Here is a 15,521-nt window from a genome sequence, read left to right as displayed (position 1 = left end):
CAGGTGGCGCCCTCTGCAGGCCACTGGCCGTTCCTCGCAAGATGCCACGTGTCCTCCCAGGTTCCGCTGTTGCAGTCCTCCGGGGCTCACCGGCTGCTCCGGCAGGTGAACTGTCCGTCTCTAAGCAATACAGGGGCGACTCCCCCAGGCAGATGCGTGCTGGGCCCTTGGCCAGGCCGCCGGGTGCACCTCGACCTCTTCTTCTGCCGCGCTCGCCCCCACGCTCCTCCGCACTCCTCACTGGGCCCTGTACCGCTCTGCCACTCTTCCTCTGACGTCAGGCGGCTAGCGGGCCCATCCGTCGTGTCCCCCGCGGAGCCCAGGACCGGCTGCCGCCCAGGCTATCTCGCCAGAGTACCTCCGCACCGGGGCCTCCGATGCGGGGCTCCGCTGTCGCTCTCCACCTCGTTGTCCGCCTGTAGGCCGCGCCCCCGGCTCCGCGCCGTGTAGTGGCTCTGGGCCCCGGCCTCGGCTCCGCCTCCCGCCGTCTTCAGTCAACCTCTCCCCGTGAGGGTCTTCTGGCAGTCCCATTCCCGGTTTCTCCGTCAATCGGGGTAGGTTCTCGCCGGCTCAGGGGGTGCTTGGGCTCCGCACCGTGGTCCGCGTCGGCAGGCTCCGGCTCTCGGCCCCTCCCTGCTGCTCCGTCCCGCGCTTGCCTTCCGTGGCCTCCTGCGATATCTTTCGGGGTCTCGCTGAGTCCCACCGCCGGGTCGCTGGTAGTCCCCTTCTTTCCCCACGATCTCCCAGCAGATATGGGGGAGATACTGCTAAAATCCTCGGTCCAAGGGCCTGGGGATTCAGGAGCTCACGGAGAGTGCGACCGCTCACTCCGCCATCTTGGCCACGCCCTCCTGTGTGCATTTTAGACTATAATAGGCACATGGGTGGTGTTGACAGAGTAGATCAGAGGTTGGAACCTTACACTGCTCTTCGTAAGGCTTACATTTGGTACAAGAAGTTGGCTATCCATCTTTTCCACTTGGCAATGTTTAATGGTTTTGTTGTTTTCCAGGATTCTTGCCCTGAGTCAAAGATGACTTTTGCTAAGTTTCAGGAGTCTGTAATAGGCAGCCTTGTTGTAGTGGAACAGGCAAGTGTTCCTAGAGTAGGAGGGGTGGGGGATGTTGCTAGATTGAGAGATCGCCACTTTCCTGATCACATTCCTCCCACACCCTCAAAAGATTTTCCCAGTAGGAGATGTAGAGTCTGTTGGCGAAGAGGTACGCAGAAGGAGATTCGTATGTACTGCCCCGACTGTCCTTCTAAACCTGGGCTGTGTGTCCCTGCTTGTTTTAGAGCGTACCACACACAAAATGATCTTTGGGAGCATTCATGAGTGGTAAAGTGAACTGCCTGGTCTGTATTCTTTGGAAAATTTGATTCTGTTTCAAGGTTGGCGTTAGTGCAATGTATTTAGTTGCTGATTTTGTGTTTGTAGATTTGTATCTATTTGCGATTTGTTTGTGTTTTTATTTTTTTCTAAAAAAATGCTAAATGTGATGGCGGTGTGTGTAGGCTGGCGCTTGGCTGTTGGTGTGTGTGGACTGGCACTTGGTTGGTGGTGTGCGTGGAATGGTGCTTGGCTGGCAGTGTGCGTGGACTGGTACTTGGCTGGCGGTGTGCGTGGACTGGCGGTGTGCGTGGACTGGCGGTGTGCGTGGACTGGTGCTTGGCTGGTGGTGTGCGTGGACTGGAGCTTGGCTGGCGGTGTGCGTGGAATGGTGCTTGGCTGGCGGTGTGCGTGGACTGGTACTTGGGTGGCGGTGTGCATGGACTGGTGGTGTGTGCGGACTGGTGCTTGGCTGGTGGTGTCCGTGGACTGGAGCTTGGCTGGCGGTGTGCTTGGAGTGGCGATTGGCTGCCGGTGTGCCTGGACTGGCGATTGGCTGGTGGTGTGCCTGGACTGGCGCTTGGCTAGCGGTGTGCGTGGACTGGTGTTTGGCTAGCGGTGTGCGTGGACTGGTGCTCTGCTAGCGGTGTGTGTGGACTGGCGCTCGGCTGGCTGTGTGTGAGTAGTGACTTTCTGCTGGTCACTACACACACTGCTAGCTGAGTGCCACTCCACGCAATCCATCAGCCTGTGTAGTTGCTGTGTCAGGATTGTGGGCGTGTGAAAGTGATGGGCCCTTGAATGGCGCTGTGTGCTGGTGTGAGTTTTGTTATGTGATGGGCCCGCGGCTGGCAGTGTGAATGGTTTTGTATGTCTCACACGTATGAAAGGTGTATGAATGGCCTGTAAAGAGGTTGGTGCCTTGTCGTGGCTTTACAGCTCACGAGCTGTGAGTCAATGGTTCAGTTTCTCGCCCTTTCAATTATTAACAGTGCATTTCATTTTTGTGAAATCACTTGCTAATACAATTGTATCTACTGAACCATCACTCACCCTCGTGCCAAATCCAACCAGTATGTGTGTGTGCTTGAGGATTAGATGGCTGTGCAGTAATATTTGTTTTCCTGAAGCAGGGTGTACCTTGTCCCTTTTTGTGAATTTTGTAATGTGTTGCTTTTGTGCCTGGTGGTGTGAATGGTCTTGTTTGTATCACGTATGAAAGGTGTGTGAATGGCCTGTAAAGTGGTTGGTGCCTTGACGTGGCTTTACAGCTCACAAGCTGTGAGTCATTGGTTTGGTTTTTTGTGCATTTAATTAGTGACAGTGCATTTCATTTTTGTGAAATCTCTTGTTAATAAAATTTAATATACTGAACCATGACTTGCCCTTGTGCCAAATCCAACCAGTATGTGTGTGTGTTTGAGGAATAGATGGTTGTGCAGGAATCTTTGTTTTTAGTTTCTCTGCCAAGGTGTACTTTCCATGTAAGAATAACCCACCAACTGTAGATATTGTCGAAAACCCATGGGAGTTCATGGTGATGTCTCTCTTGTGAATTCAAAAAGTTTTTTATCCCCAATGTCCTGCAAACCTCAAAATGTCTGCCACATTTTCATTGCAATATTGTTCCAAAATTCTCACGCTGTAGGAACAAAGCAATAGTTATGTTTAAACAATCTGGTTTTGCAAGGGGGGTCACTTTGGTTTTTGGCCCGGTGCTCGGCGACCATCTAGGGAAACCTATCAAACCCTTACATTTCTGAAAACTAGACACCCGGCGGCTTCCAGGGAGGTATGGCTCACACAAATTTTGCACCACCCAGCGTTCCCCCAGGTCTCCCGGTAAAAATGGTGCCTCACTTGTGTGGGAGGCCCAAGTACCCGCAGCAGGCAAGGGCCCAAAACGTAGTGAGGGCACATCAAAATGGCCTATCGCAAAACCACCTAGTTTTGCAAGGGGTGTCACTTGGGTTTTTGGCCCGGTGCTCGGTGGCCATCTAGGGAAACCTACCAAACCCATACATTTCTGAAAACTAAACACCCAGCGGCTTCCAGGGAGGTATGGCTTGCGTGGATCTCCCAACATTTCCCTACCCAGAATCCCCTGCAAACCTCAATTTTAGCTGAAAAAATCACTTTTTTCACACATTTTGGTGTGGGAAAGTTGTGGCATCACCGGGCTCACACAAATTTTGCACCACCCAGCGTTCCCCCAGGTCTCCCGGTAAAAATGGTGCCTCACTTGTGTGGGAGGCCCAAGTACCCGCGGCAGGCAAGGGCCCAAAACGTAGTGAGGCGACATCAAAATGGCCTATCGCAAAACCAGCTAGTTTTGCAAGGGGGGTCACTTGTGTTTTTGGCCCGGTGCTCGGTGGCCATCTAGGGAAACCTACCAAACCCATACATTTCTGAAATCTAGACACCCGGCGGCTTCCAGGGAGGTATGGCTTGCGTAGATCCCCCAACGTTTCCTTACCCAGATTCCCCTGCAAACCTCAATTTTAGCTGAAAAAATCACTATTTTCACACATTTTGGTGTGGGAAAGTTGTGGCATCACCGGGCTCACACAAATTTACCACCACCCAGCGTTTCCCCAGGTCTCCCGGTAAAAATGGTGCATCACTTGTGTGGGAGGCCCAAGTACCCGCGGCAGGCAAGGGCTCAAAACGTTGTGAGGCGAGATCAACATTGCCTATCCAAAAAATGTTTGGGCCCTTGCCTGCCGCGGGTACTTGGGCCTCCCACACAAGTGAGGCACCATTTTTACCGGGAGACCTGGGGGAACGCTGGGTGGTGGTAAATTTGTGTGAGCCCGGTGATGCCACAACTTTCCCACACCAAACTGTGTGAAAAAAGTGATTTTATTCAGCTAAAATTGAGGTTTGCAGGGTATTCTGGGTAAGGAAACTTTGGGGGATCCACGCAAGCCATACCTCCCTGGAAGCCGCCGGGTGTCTAGTTTTCAGAAATGTATGGGCTTGGTAGGTTTCCCTAGATGGCCGCCGAGCACCGGGCCAAAAACCCAAGTGACCCCCCTTGCAAAACCAGGTGGTTTTGCGATAGGCCATTTTGATGTCGCCTCACTACGTTTTGGGCCCTTGCCTGCCGCGGGTACTTGGGCCTCCCACACAAGTGAGGCACCATTTTTACCGGGAGACCTGGGGGAACGCTGGGTGGTGGTAAATTTGTGTGAGCCGGTGATGCCACAACTTTCCCACACCAAAATGTGTGAAAAAAGTGATTTTTTTCAGCTAAAATTGAGGTTTGCAGGGGATTCTGGGTAAGGAAACTTTGGGGGATCCACGCAAGCCATACCTCCCTGGAAGCCACCGGGTGTCTAGTTTTCAGAAATGTGTGGGTTTGGTAGGTTTCCCTATGTGCCGGCAGAACTAGGGTTCAAAAACTACAGCTAGTCACTTTGCCAAAAAAGGGTCATTTTTCACTGCAAAATTGAGGTGTGACCACGTTGTGTTTTGCGCCGTTTCCTGTCGCGGGCACTAGGCCAAAACGCACAAGTGAGGTACCATTTTTCTCGTAGGACTTTGGGGAACGCGGGATGGGTGGAAATTTGTGGATCCACGCAGATTCCAGAACTTTCCATCACAGAAATATGGGGAAAATGTGTTATTTTTGTCAATTGTTTACGTTTGCAAGGGATTCTGGGTAACAGACCATGGTGGGAGGCACTCAAGTCACCCCATCCTGGATTCCCCTGGGTGTCTAGTTTTCAAAAATATATAGGTTTGCTAGGTTTCCCTAGGTGCTGGCAGGGCTAGGGTTCAAAAACTACAGCTAGTCACTTTGCCAAAAAAGGGTCATTTTTCACTGCAAAATTGAGGTGTGACCACGTTGCGTTTTGCGCCGTTTCCTGTCGCGGACACTAGGCCGACCCGCACAAGTGAGGTACCATTTTTCTCGTAGGACGTTGGGGAACGCGGGGTGGGTGGAAATTTGTGGATCCACGCAGATTCCAGAACTTTCCATCACAGAAATGTGGGGAAAATGTGTTTTTTTTGTCAATTTTTTAAGTTTGCAAGGGATTCTGGGTAACAGACCATGGTGGGAGGCACTCAAGTCACTCCATCCTGGATTCCCCTGGGTGTCTAGTTTTCAAAAATATATGGGTTTGCTAGGTTTCCCTAGGTGCCCGCAGGGCTAGGGTTAAAAAACTACAGCTAGGCACTTTGCCAAAAAAGGGTCATTTTTCACTGCAAAATTGAGGTGTGACCACGTTGCGTTTTGCGCCGTTTCCTGTCGCAGGCACTAGGCCGACCCGCACAAGTGAGGTACCATTTTTCTCGTAGGACTTTGGGGAACGCGGGGTGGGTGGAAATTTGTGGATCCACGCAGATTCCAGAACTTTCCATCACAGAAATATGGGGAAAATGTGTTATTTTTGTCAATTTTTTACGTTTGCAAGGGATTCTGGGTAACAGACCATGGTGGGAGGCACTCAAGTCACCCCATCCTGGATTCCCCTGGGTGTCTAGTTTTCAAAAATATATAGGTTTGCTAGGTTTCCCTAGGTGCCGGCAGAGCTAGGGTTCAAAAACTACAGCTAGTCACTTTGCCAAAAAAGGGTCATTTTTCACTGCAAAATTGAGGTGTGACCACGTTGCGTTTTGCGCCGTTTCCTGTCGCGGACACTAGGCCGACCCGCACAAGTGAGGTACCATTTTTCTCGTAGGACTTTGGGGAACGCGGGGTGGGTGGAAATTTGTGGATCCACGCAGATTCCAGAACTTTCCATCACAGAAATGTGGGGAAAATGTGTTTTTTTCGTCAATTTTTTACGTTTGCAAGGGATTCTGGGTAACAGACCATGGTGGGAGGCACTCAAGTCACCCCATCCTGGATTCCCCAGGGTATCTAGTTTTTAAAAATATATAGGTTTGCTAGGTTTCCCTAGATGCCGGCAGGGTTAGGGTTCAAAAACTACAGCTAGGCACTTTGCCAAAAAAGGGTCATTTTTCACTGCAAAATTGAGGTGTGACCAAGTTGCGTTTTGTGCCGTTTCCTGTCGCAGGCACTAGGCCGACCCGCACAAGTGAGGTACCATTTTTCTCGTAGGAGTTTGGGGAACGCGGGGTAGGTGGAAATTTGTGGATCCACGCAGATTCCAGAACTTTCCATCACAGAAATGTGGGAAAAATTTGTTTTTTTTGTCAATGTTTTAAGTTTGCAAGGGATTCTGGGTAACAGACCATGGTGGGAGGCACTCAAGTCACTCCATCCTGGATTCCCCTGGGTGTCTAGTTTTCAAAAATATATAGGTTTGCTAGGTTTCCCTAGGTGCCGGCAGGGCTAGGGTTAAAAAACTACAGCTAGGCACTTTGCCAAAAAAGGGTAATTTTTCACTGCAAAATTGAGGTGTGACCACGTTGCGTTTTGCGCCGTTTCCTGTCGCAGGTACTAGGCCGACCCACACAAGTGAGGTACCATTTTTCTCGTAGGACGTTGGGGAATGCAGGGTGGGTGAAAATTTGTGGATCCACGCAGATTCCAGAACTTTCCATCACAGAAATGTGGGGAAAATGTGTTTTTTTGGTCAATTTTTTATGTTTGCAAGGGATTCTGGGTAAAAGACCATGGTGGGAGGCACTCAAGTCACCCCATCCTGGATTCCCCTGTGTGTCTAGTTTTCAAAAAGATATAGGTTTGCTAGGTTTCCGTAGGTGCCGGCAGGGCTAGGGTTCAAAAACTACAGCTAGGCACTTTGCCAAAAAAGGGTCATTTTTCACTGCAAAATTGAGGTGTGACCACGTTGCGTTTTGCGCTGTTTCCTGTCACAGGCACTAGGCCGACCCGCACAATTGAGGTACCATTTTTCTCGTAGGACTTTGGGGAACGCGGGGTGGGTGGAAATTTGTGGATCCATGCAGATTCCAGAACTTTCCATCACAGAAATGTGGGGAAAATGTGTTTTTTTTGTCAATTTTTTAAGTTTGCAAGGGATTCTGGGTAACAGACCATGGTGGGAGGCACTCAAGTCACTCCATCCTGGATTCCCCTGGGTGTCTAGTTTTCAAAAATATATAGGTTTGCTAGGTTTCCCTAGGTGCCGGCAGGCCTAGGGTTAAAAAACTACAGCTAGGCACTTTGCCAAAAAAGGGTCATTTTTCACTGCAAAATTGAGGTGTGACCACGTTGCGTTTTGCGCTATTTCCTGTCGCAGGCACTAGGCTGACCCGCACAAGTGAGGTACCATTTTTCTCGTAGGACTTTGGGGAACGCGGGGTGGGTGGAAATTTGTGGATCCACGCAGATTCCAGAACTTTCCATCACAGAAATATGGGGAAAATGTGTTATTTTTGTCAATTGTTTACGTTTGCAAGGGATTCTGGGTAACAGACCATGGTGGGAGGCACTCAAGTCACCCCATCCTGGATTCCCCTGGGTGTCTAGCTTTCAAAAATATATAGGTTTGCTAGGTTTCCCTAGGTGCCGGCAGGGCTAGGGTTCAAAAACTACAGCTAGTCACTTTGCCAAAAAAGGGTCATTTTTCACTGCAAAATTGAGGTGTGACCACGTTGCGTTTTGTGCCGTTTCCTGTCGCGGACACTAGGCCGACCCGCACAAGTGAGGTACCATTTTTCTCGTAGGACTTTGGGGAACGCGGGGTGGGTGGAAATTTGTGGATCCACGCAGATTCCAGAACTTTCCATCACAGAAATGTGGGGAAAATGTGTTTTTTTCGTCAATTTTTTACGTTTGCAAGGGATTCTGGGTAACAGACCATGGTGGGAGGCACTCAAGTCACCCCATCCTGGATTCCCCAGGGTATCTAGTTTTTAAAAATATATAGGTTTGCTAGGTTTCCCTAGATGCCGGCAGGGTTAGGGTTCAAAAACTACAGCTAGGCACTTTGCCAAAAAAGGGTCATTTTTCACTGCAAAATTGAGGTGTGACCAAGTTGCGTTTTGTGCCGTTTCCTGTCGCAGGCACTAGGCCGACCCGCACAAGTGAGGTACCATTTTTCTCGTAGGACTTTGGGGAACGCAGGGTAGGTGGAGATTTGTGGATCCACGCAGATTCCAGAACTTTCCATCACAGAAATGTGGGAAAAATGTGTTTTTTTTGTCAATGTTTTAAGTTTGCAAGGGATTCTGGGTAACAGACCATGGTGGGAGGCACTCAAGTCACTCCATCCTGGATTCCCCTGGGTGTCTAGTTTTCAAAAATATATAGGTTTGCTAGGTTTCCCTAGGTGCCGGCAGGGCTAGGGTTAAAAAACTACAGCTAGGCACTTTGCCAAAAAAGGGTAATTTTTCACTGCAAAATTGAGGTGTGACCACGTTGCGTTTTGCGCCGTTTCCTGTCGCAGGTACTAGGCCGACCCACACAAGTGAGGTACCATTTTTCTCGTAGGACGTTGGGGAATGCAGGGTGGGTGAAAATTTGTGGATCCACGCAGATTCCAGAACTTTCCATCACAGAAATGTGGGGAAAATGTGTTTTTTTGGTCAATTTTTTATGTTTGCAAGGGATTCTGGGTAAAAGACCATGGTGGGAGGCACTCAAGTCACCCCATCCTGGATTCCCCTGTGTGTCTAGTTTTCAAAAATATATAGGTTTGCTAGGTTTCCGTAGGTGCCGGCAGGGCTAGGGTTCAAAAACTACAGCTAGGCACTTTGCCAAAAAAGGGTCATTTTTCACTGCAAAATTGAGGTGTGACCACGTTGCGTTTTGCGCTGTTTCCTGTCACAGGCACTAGGCCGACCCGCACAATTGAGGTACCATTTTTCTCGTAGGACTTTGGGGAACGCGGGGTGGGTGGAAATTTGTGGATCCATGCAGATTCCAGAACTTTCCATCACAGAAATGTGGGGAAAATGTGTTTTTTTGTCAATTTTTTAAGTTTGCAAGGGATTCTGGGTAACAGACCATGGTGGGAGGCACTCAAGTCACCCCATCCTGGATTCCCCTGGGTGTCTAGCTTTCAAAAATATATAGGTTTGCTAGGTTTCCCTAGGTGCCGGCAGGGCTAGGGTTCAAAAACTACAGCTAGTCACTTTGCCAAAAAAGGGTCATTTTTCACTGCAAAATTTAGGTGTGACCACGTTGCGTTTTGCGCCGTTTCCTGTCGCGGACACTAGGCCAACCCGCACAAGTGAGGTACCATTTTTCTCGTAGGACTTTGGGGAACGCGGGGTGGGTGGAAATTTGTGGATCCACGCAGATTCCAGAACTTTCCATCACAGAAATGTGGGGAAAATGTGTTTTTTTTGTCAATTTTTTACGTTTGCAAGGGATTCTGGGTAACAGACCATGGTGGGAGGCACTCAAGTCGCCCCATCCTGGATTCCCCAGGGTATCTAGTTTTTAAAAATATATAGGTTTGCTAGGTTTCCCTAGATGCCGGCAGGGTTAGGGTTCAAAAACTACAGCTAGGCACTTTGCCAAAAAAGGGTAATTTTTCACTGCAAATTTGAGGTATGACCACGTTGCATTTTGCGACGTTTCCTGTCGCGGGCACTAGGCCGACCCGCACAAGTGAGGTACCATTTTTCTCGTAGGACTTTGGGGAACGCGGGGTGGGTGGAAATTTGTGGATCCATGCAGATTCCAGAACTTTCCATCACAGAAATGTGGGGAAAATCTGTTTTTTTTGTCAATGTTTTATGTTTGCAAGGGATTCTGGGTAACAGACCATGGTGGGAGGCACTCAAGTCACTCCATCCTGGATTCCCCTGGGTGTCTAGTTTTCAAAAATATATAGGTTTGCTAGGTTTCCCTAGGTGCCGGCAGGGCTAGGGTTAAAAAAACTACAGCTAGGCACTTTGCCAAAAAAGGGTAATTTTCACTGCAAAATTGAGGTGTGACCACGTTGCGTTTTGCGCCGTTTCCTGTCGCAGGCACTAGGCCGACCCGCACAAGTGAGGTACCATTTTTCTCGTAGGACGTTGGGGAACGCAGGGTGGATGGAAATTTGTGGATCCACGCAGATTCCAGAACTTTCCATCACAGAAATATGGGGAAAATGTGTTATTTTTGTCAATTGTTTACGTTTGCAAGGGATTCTGGGTAACAGAGCATGGTGGGAGGCACTCAAGTCACCCCATCCTGGATTCCCCTGGGTGTCTAGTTTTCAAAAATATATAGGTTTGCTAGGTTTCCCTAGGTGCTGGCAGGGCTAGGGTTCAAAAACTACAGCTAGTCACTTTGCCAAAAAAGGGTCATTTTTCACTGCAAAATTGAGGTGTGACCACGTTGCGTTTTGCGCCGTTTCCTGTCGCGGACACTAGGCCGACCCGCACAAGTGAGGTACCATTTTTCTCGTAGGACTTTGGGGAACGCGGGGTGGGTGTAAATTTGTGGATCCACGCAGATTCCAGAACTTTCCATCACAGAAATGTGGGGAAAATGTGTTTTTTTTGTCAATTTGTTACGTTTGCAAGGGATTCTGGGTAACAGACCATGGTGGGAGGCACTCAAGTCACCCCATCCTGGATTCCCCAGGGTATCTAGTTTTCAAAAATATATAGGTTTGCTAGGTTTCCCTAGATGCCGGCAGGGTTAGGGTTCAAAAACTACAGCTAGGCACTTTGCCAAAAAAGGGTAATTTTTCTCTGCAAAATTGAGGTGTGACCACGTTGCATTTTGCGCCGTTTCCTGTCGCGGGCACTAGGCCGACCCGCACAAGTGAGGTACCATTTTTCTCGTAGGACGTTGGGGAACGCGGGGTGGGTGGAAATTTGTGGATCCACGCAGATTCCAGAACTTTCCATCACAGAAATGTGGGGAAAATGTGTTTTTTTTGTCAATTTTTTAAGTTTGCAAGGGATTCTGGGTAACAGACCATGGTGGGAGGCACTCAAGTCACTCCATCCTGGATTCCCCTGGGTGTCTAGTTTTCAAAAATATATAGGTTTGCTAGGTTTCCCTAGGTGCCCGCAGGGCTAGGGTTAAAAAACTACAGCTAGGCACTTTGCCAAAAAAGGGTCATTTTTCACTGCAAAATTGAGGTGTGACCACGTTGCGTTTTGCGCCGTTTCCTGTCGCGGGCACTAGGCCGACCCGCACAAGTGAGGTACCATTTTTCTCGTAGGACTTTGGGGAACGCGGGGTGGGTGGAAATTTGTGGATCCACGCAGATTCCAGAACTTTCCATCACAGAAATGTGGGGAAAATGTGTTTTTTTCGTCAATTTGTTACGTTTGCAAGGGATTCTGGGTAACAGACCATGGTGGGAGGCACTCAAGTCACCCCATCCTGGATTCCCCAGGGTATCTAGTTTTCAAAAATATATAGGTTTGCTAGGTTTCCCTAGATGCCGGCAGGGGTAGGGTTCAAAAACTACAGCTAGGCACTTTGCCAAAAAAGGGTATTTTTTCTCTGCAAAATTGAGGTGTGACCACGTTGCATTTTGCGCCGTTTCCTGTCGCGGGCACTAGGCCGACCCGCACAAGTGAGGTACCATTTTTCTCGTAGGACTTTGGGGAACGCGGGGTGGGTGGAAATTTGTGGATCCACGCAGATTCCAGAACTTTCCATCACAGAAATATGGGGAAAATGTGTTATTTTTGTCAATTTTTTACGTTTGCAAGGGATTCTGGGTAACAGACCATGGTGGGAGGCACTCAAGTCACCCCATCCTGGATTCCCCTGGGTGTCTAGTTTTCAAAAATATATAGGTTTGCTAGGTTTCCCTAGGTGCCGGCAGGGCTAGGGTTCAAAAACTACAGCTAGTCACTTTGCCAAAAAAGGGTCATTTTTCACTGCAAAATTGAGGTGTGACCACGTTGCGTTTTGCGCCGTTTCCTGTCGCGGACACTAGGCCGACCCGCACAAGTGAGGTACCATTTTTCTCGTAGGACTTTGGGGAACGTGGGGTGGGTGGAAATTTGTGGATCCACGCAGATTCCAGAACTTTCCATCACAGAAATGTGGGGAAAATGTGTTTTTTTCGTCAATTTTTTACGTTTGCAAGGGATTCTGGGTAACAGACCATGGCTGGAGGCACTCATGTCACCCCATCCTGGATTCCCCAGGGTATCTAGTTTTTAAAAATATATAGGTGTGCTAGGTTTCCCTAGATGCCGGCAGGGTTAGGGTTCAAAAACTACAGCTAGGCACTTTGCCAAAAAAGGGTCATTTTTCACTGCAAAATTGAGGTGTGACCACGTTGCGTTTTGCGCCGTTTCCTGTCGCAGGCACTAGGCCGACCCGCACAAGTGAGGTACCATTTTTCTCGTAGGACCTTGGGGAACGCGGGGTGGGTGGAAATTTGTGGATCCACGCAGATTCCAGAACTTTCCATCACAGAAATGTGGGGAAAATGTGTTTTTTTCGTCAATTTTTTACGTTTGCAAGGGATTCTGGGTAACAGACCATGGCTGGAGGCACTCATGTCACCCCATCCTGGATTCCCCAGGGTATCTAGTTTTTAAAAATATATAGGTGTGCTAGGTTTCCCTAGATGCCGGCAGGGTTAGGGTTCAAAAACTACAGCTAGGCACTTTGCCAAAAAAGGGTCATTTTTCACTGCAAAATTGAGGTGTGACCAAGTTGCGTTTTGTGCCGTTTCCTGTCGCAGGCACTAGGCCGACCCGCACAAGTGAGGTACCATTTTTCTCGTAGGACTTTGGGGAACGCGGCGCAGGTGGAAATTTGTGGATCCACGCAGATTCCAGAACTTTCCATCACAGAAATGTGGGAAAAATGTGTTTTTTTTGTCAATGTTTTAAGTTTGCAAGGGATTCTGGGTAACAGACCATGGTGGGAGGCACTCAAGTCACTCCATCCTGGATTCCCCTGGGTGTCTAGTTTTCAAAAATATATATGTTTGCTAGGTTTCCCTAGGTGCCGGCAGGGCTAGGGTTAAAAAACTACAGCTAGGCACTTTGCCAAAAAAGGGTAATTTTTCACTGCAAAATTGAGGTGTGACCACGTTGCGTTTTGCGCCGTTTCCTGTCGCAGGTACTAGGCCGACCCACACAAGTGAGGTACCATTTTTCTCGTAGGACGTTGGGGAATGCAGGGTGGGTGAAAAATTGCGGATCCACGCAGATTCCAGAACTTTCCATCACAGAAATGTGGGGAAAATGTGTTTTTTTGGTCAATTTTTTATGTTTGCAAGGGATTCTGGGTAAAAGACCATGGTGGGAGGCACTCAAGTCACCCCATCCTGGATTCCCCTGTGTGTCTAGTTTTCAAAAATATATAGGTTTGCTAGGTTTCCGTAGGTGCCGGCAGGGCTAGGGTTCAAAAACTACAGCTAGGCACTTTGCCAAAAAAGGGTCATTTTTCACTGCAAAATTGAGGTGTGACCACGTTGCGTTTTGCGCTGTTTCCTGTCACAGGCACTAGGCCGACCCGCACAATTGAGGTACCATTTTTCTCGTAGGACTTTGGGGAACGCGGGGTGGGTGGAAATTTGTGGATCCATGCAGATTCCAGAACTTTCCATCACAGAAATGTGGGGAAAATGTGTTTTTTTTGTCAATTTTATAAGTTTGCAAGGGATTCTGGGTAACAGACCATGGTGGGAGGCACTCAAGTCACTCCATCCTGGATTCCCCTGGGTGTCTAGTTTTCAAAAATATATAGGTTTGCTAGGTTTCCCTAGGTGCCGGCAGGCCTAGGGTTAAAAAACTACAGCTAGGCACTTTGCCAAAAAAGGGTCATTTTTCACTGCAAAATTGAGGTGTGACCACGTTGCGTTTTGCGCTGTTTCCTGTCGCAGGCACTAGGCCGACCCGCACAAGTGAGGTACCATTTTTCTCGTAGGACTTTGGGGAACACGGGGTGGGTGGAAATTTGTGGATCCACGCAGATTCCAGAACTTTCCATCACAGAAATATGGGGAAAATGTGTTATTTTTGTCAATTGTTTACGTTTGCAAGGGATTCTGGGTAACAGACCATGGTGGGAGGCACTCAAGTCACCCCATCCTGGATTCCCCTGGGTGTCTAGATTTCAAAAATATATAGGTTTGCTAGGTTTCCCTAGGTGCCGGCAGGGCTAGGGTTAAAAAACTACAGCTAGTCACTTTGCCAAAAAAGGGTCATTTTTCACTGCAAAATTGAGGTGTGACCACGTTGCGTTTTGCGCCGTTTCCTGTCGCGGACACTAGGCCGACCCGCACAAGTGAGGTACCATTTTTCTCGTAGGACTTTGGGGAACGCGGGGTGGGTGGAAATTTGTGGATCCACACAGATTCCAGAACTTTCCATCACAGAAATGTGGGGAAAATGTGTTTTTTTTGTCAATTTTTTACGTTTGCAAGGGATTCTGGGTAACAGACCATGGTGGGAGGCACTCAAGTCACCCCATCCTGGATTCCCCAGGGTATCTAGTTTTTAAAAATATATAGGTTTGCTAGGTTTCCCTAGATGCCGGCAGGGTTAGGGTTCAAAAACTACAGCTAGGCACTTTGCCAAAAAAGGGTAATTTTTCACTGCAAATTTGAGGTATGACCACGTTGCATTTTGCGCCGTTTCCTGTCGCGGGCACTAGGCCGACCCGCACAAGTGAGGTACCATTTTTCTCGTAGGACTTTGGGGAACGCGGGGTGGGTGGAAATTTGTGGATCCATGCAGATTCCAGAACTTTCCATCACAGAAATGTGGGGAAAATTTGTTTTTTTTGTCAATGTTTTATGTTTGCAAGGGATTCTGGGTAACAGACCATGGTGGGAGGCACTCAAATCACCCCATCCTGGATTCCCCTGGGTGCCTAGTTTTCAAAAATATAAAGGTTTGCTAGGTTTCCCTAGGTGCCGGCAGGGCTAGGGTTCAAAAACTACAGCTAGGCACTTTGCCAAAAAAGGGTCATTTTTCACTGCAAAATTGAGGTGTGACCACGTTGCGTTTTGCGCCGTTTCCTGTCGCAGGCACTAGGCCGATCTGCACAAGTGAGGTACCATTTTTCTCGTAGGACTTTGGGGAACGCGGGGTAGGTGGAAATTTGTGGATCCACGCAGATTCCAGAACTTTCCATCACAGAAATGTGGGAAAAATGTGTTTTTTTTGTCAATTTTTTAAGTTTGCAAGGGATTCTGGGTAACAGACCATGGTGGGAGGCACTCAAGTCACTCCATCCTGGATTCCCCTGGGTGTATAGTTTTCAAAAATATATAGGTTTGCTAGGTTTCCCTAGGTGCCGGCAGGGCTAGGGTTAAAAAAACTACAGCTAGGCACTTTGCCAAAAAAGGGTAATTTTCACAGCAAAATTGAGGTGTGACCACGT

This window comes from Triturus cristatus, chromosome 10 (genome assembly GCF_964204655.1).
Source record: "Triturus cristatus chromosome 10, aTriCri1.1, whole genome shotgun sequence".
NCBI lineage: Eukaryota > Metazoa > Chordata > Amphibia > Caudata > Salamandridae > Triturus > Triturus cristatus.
This window is presented reverse-complemented; position numbering follows the sequence as displayed.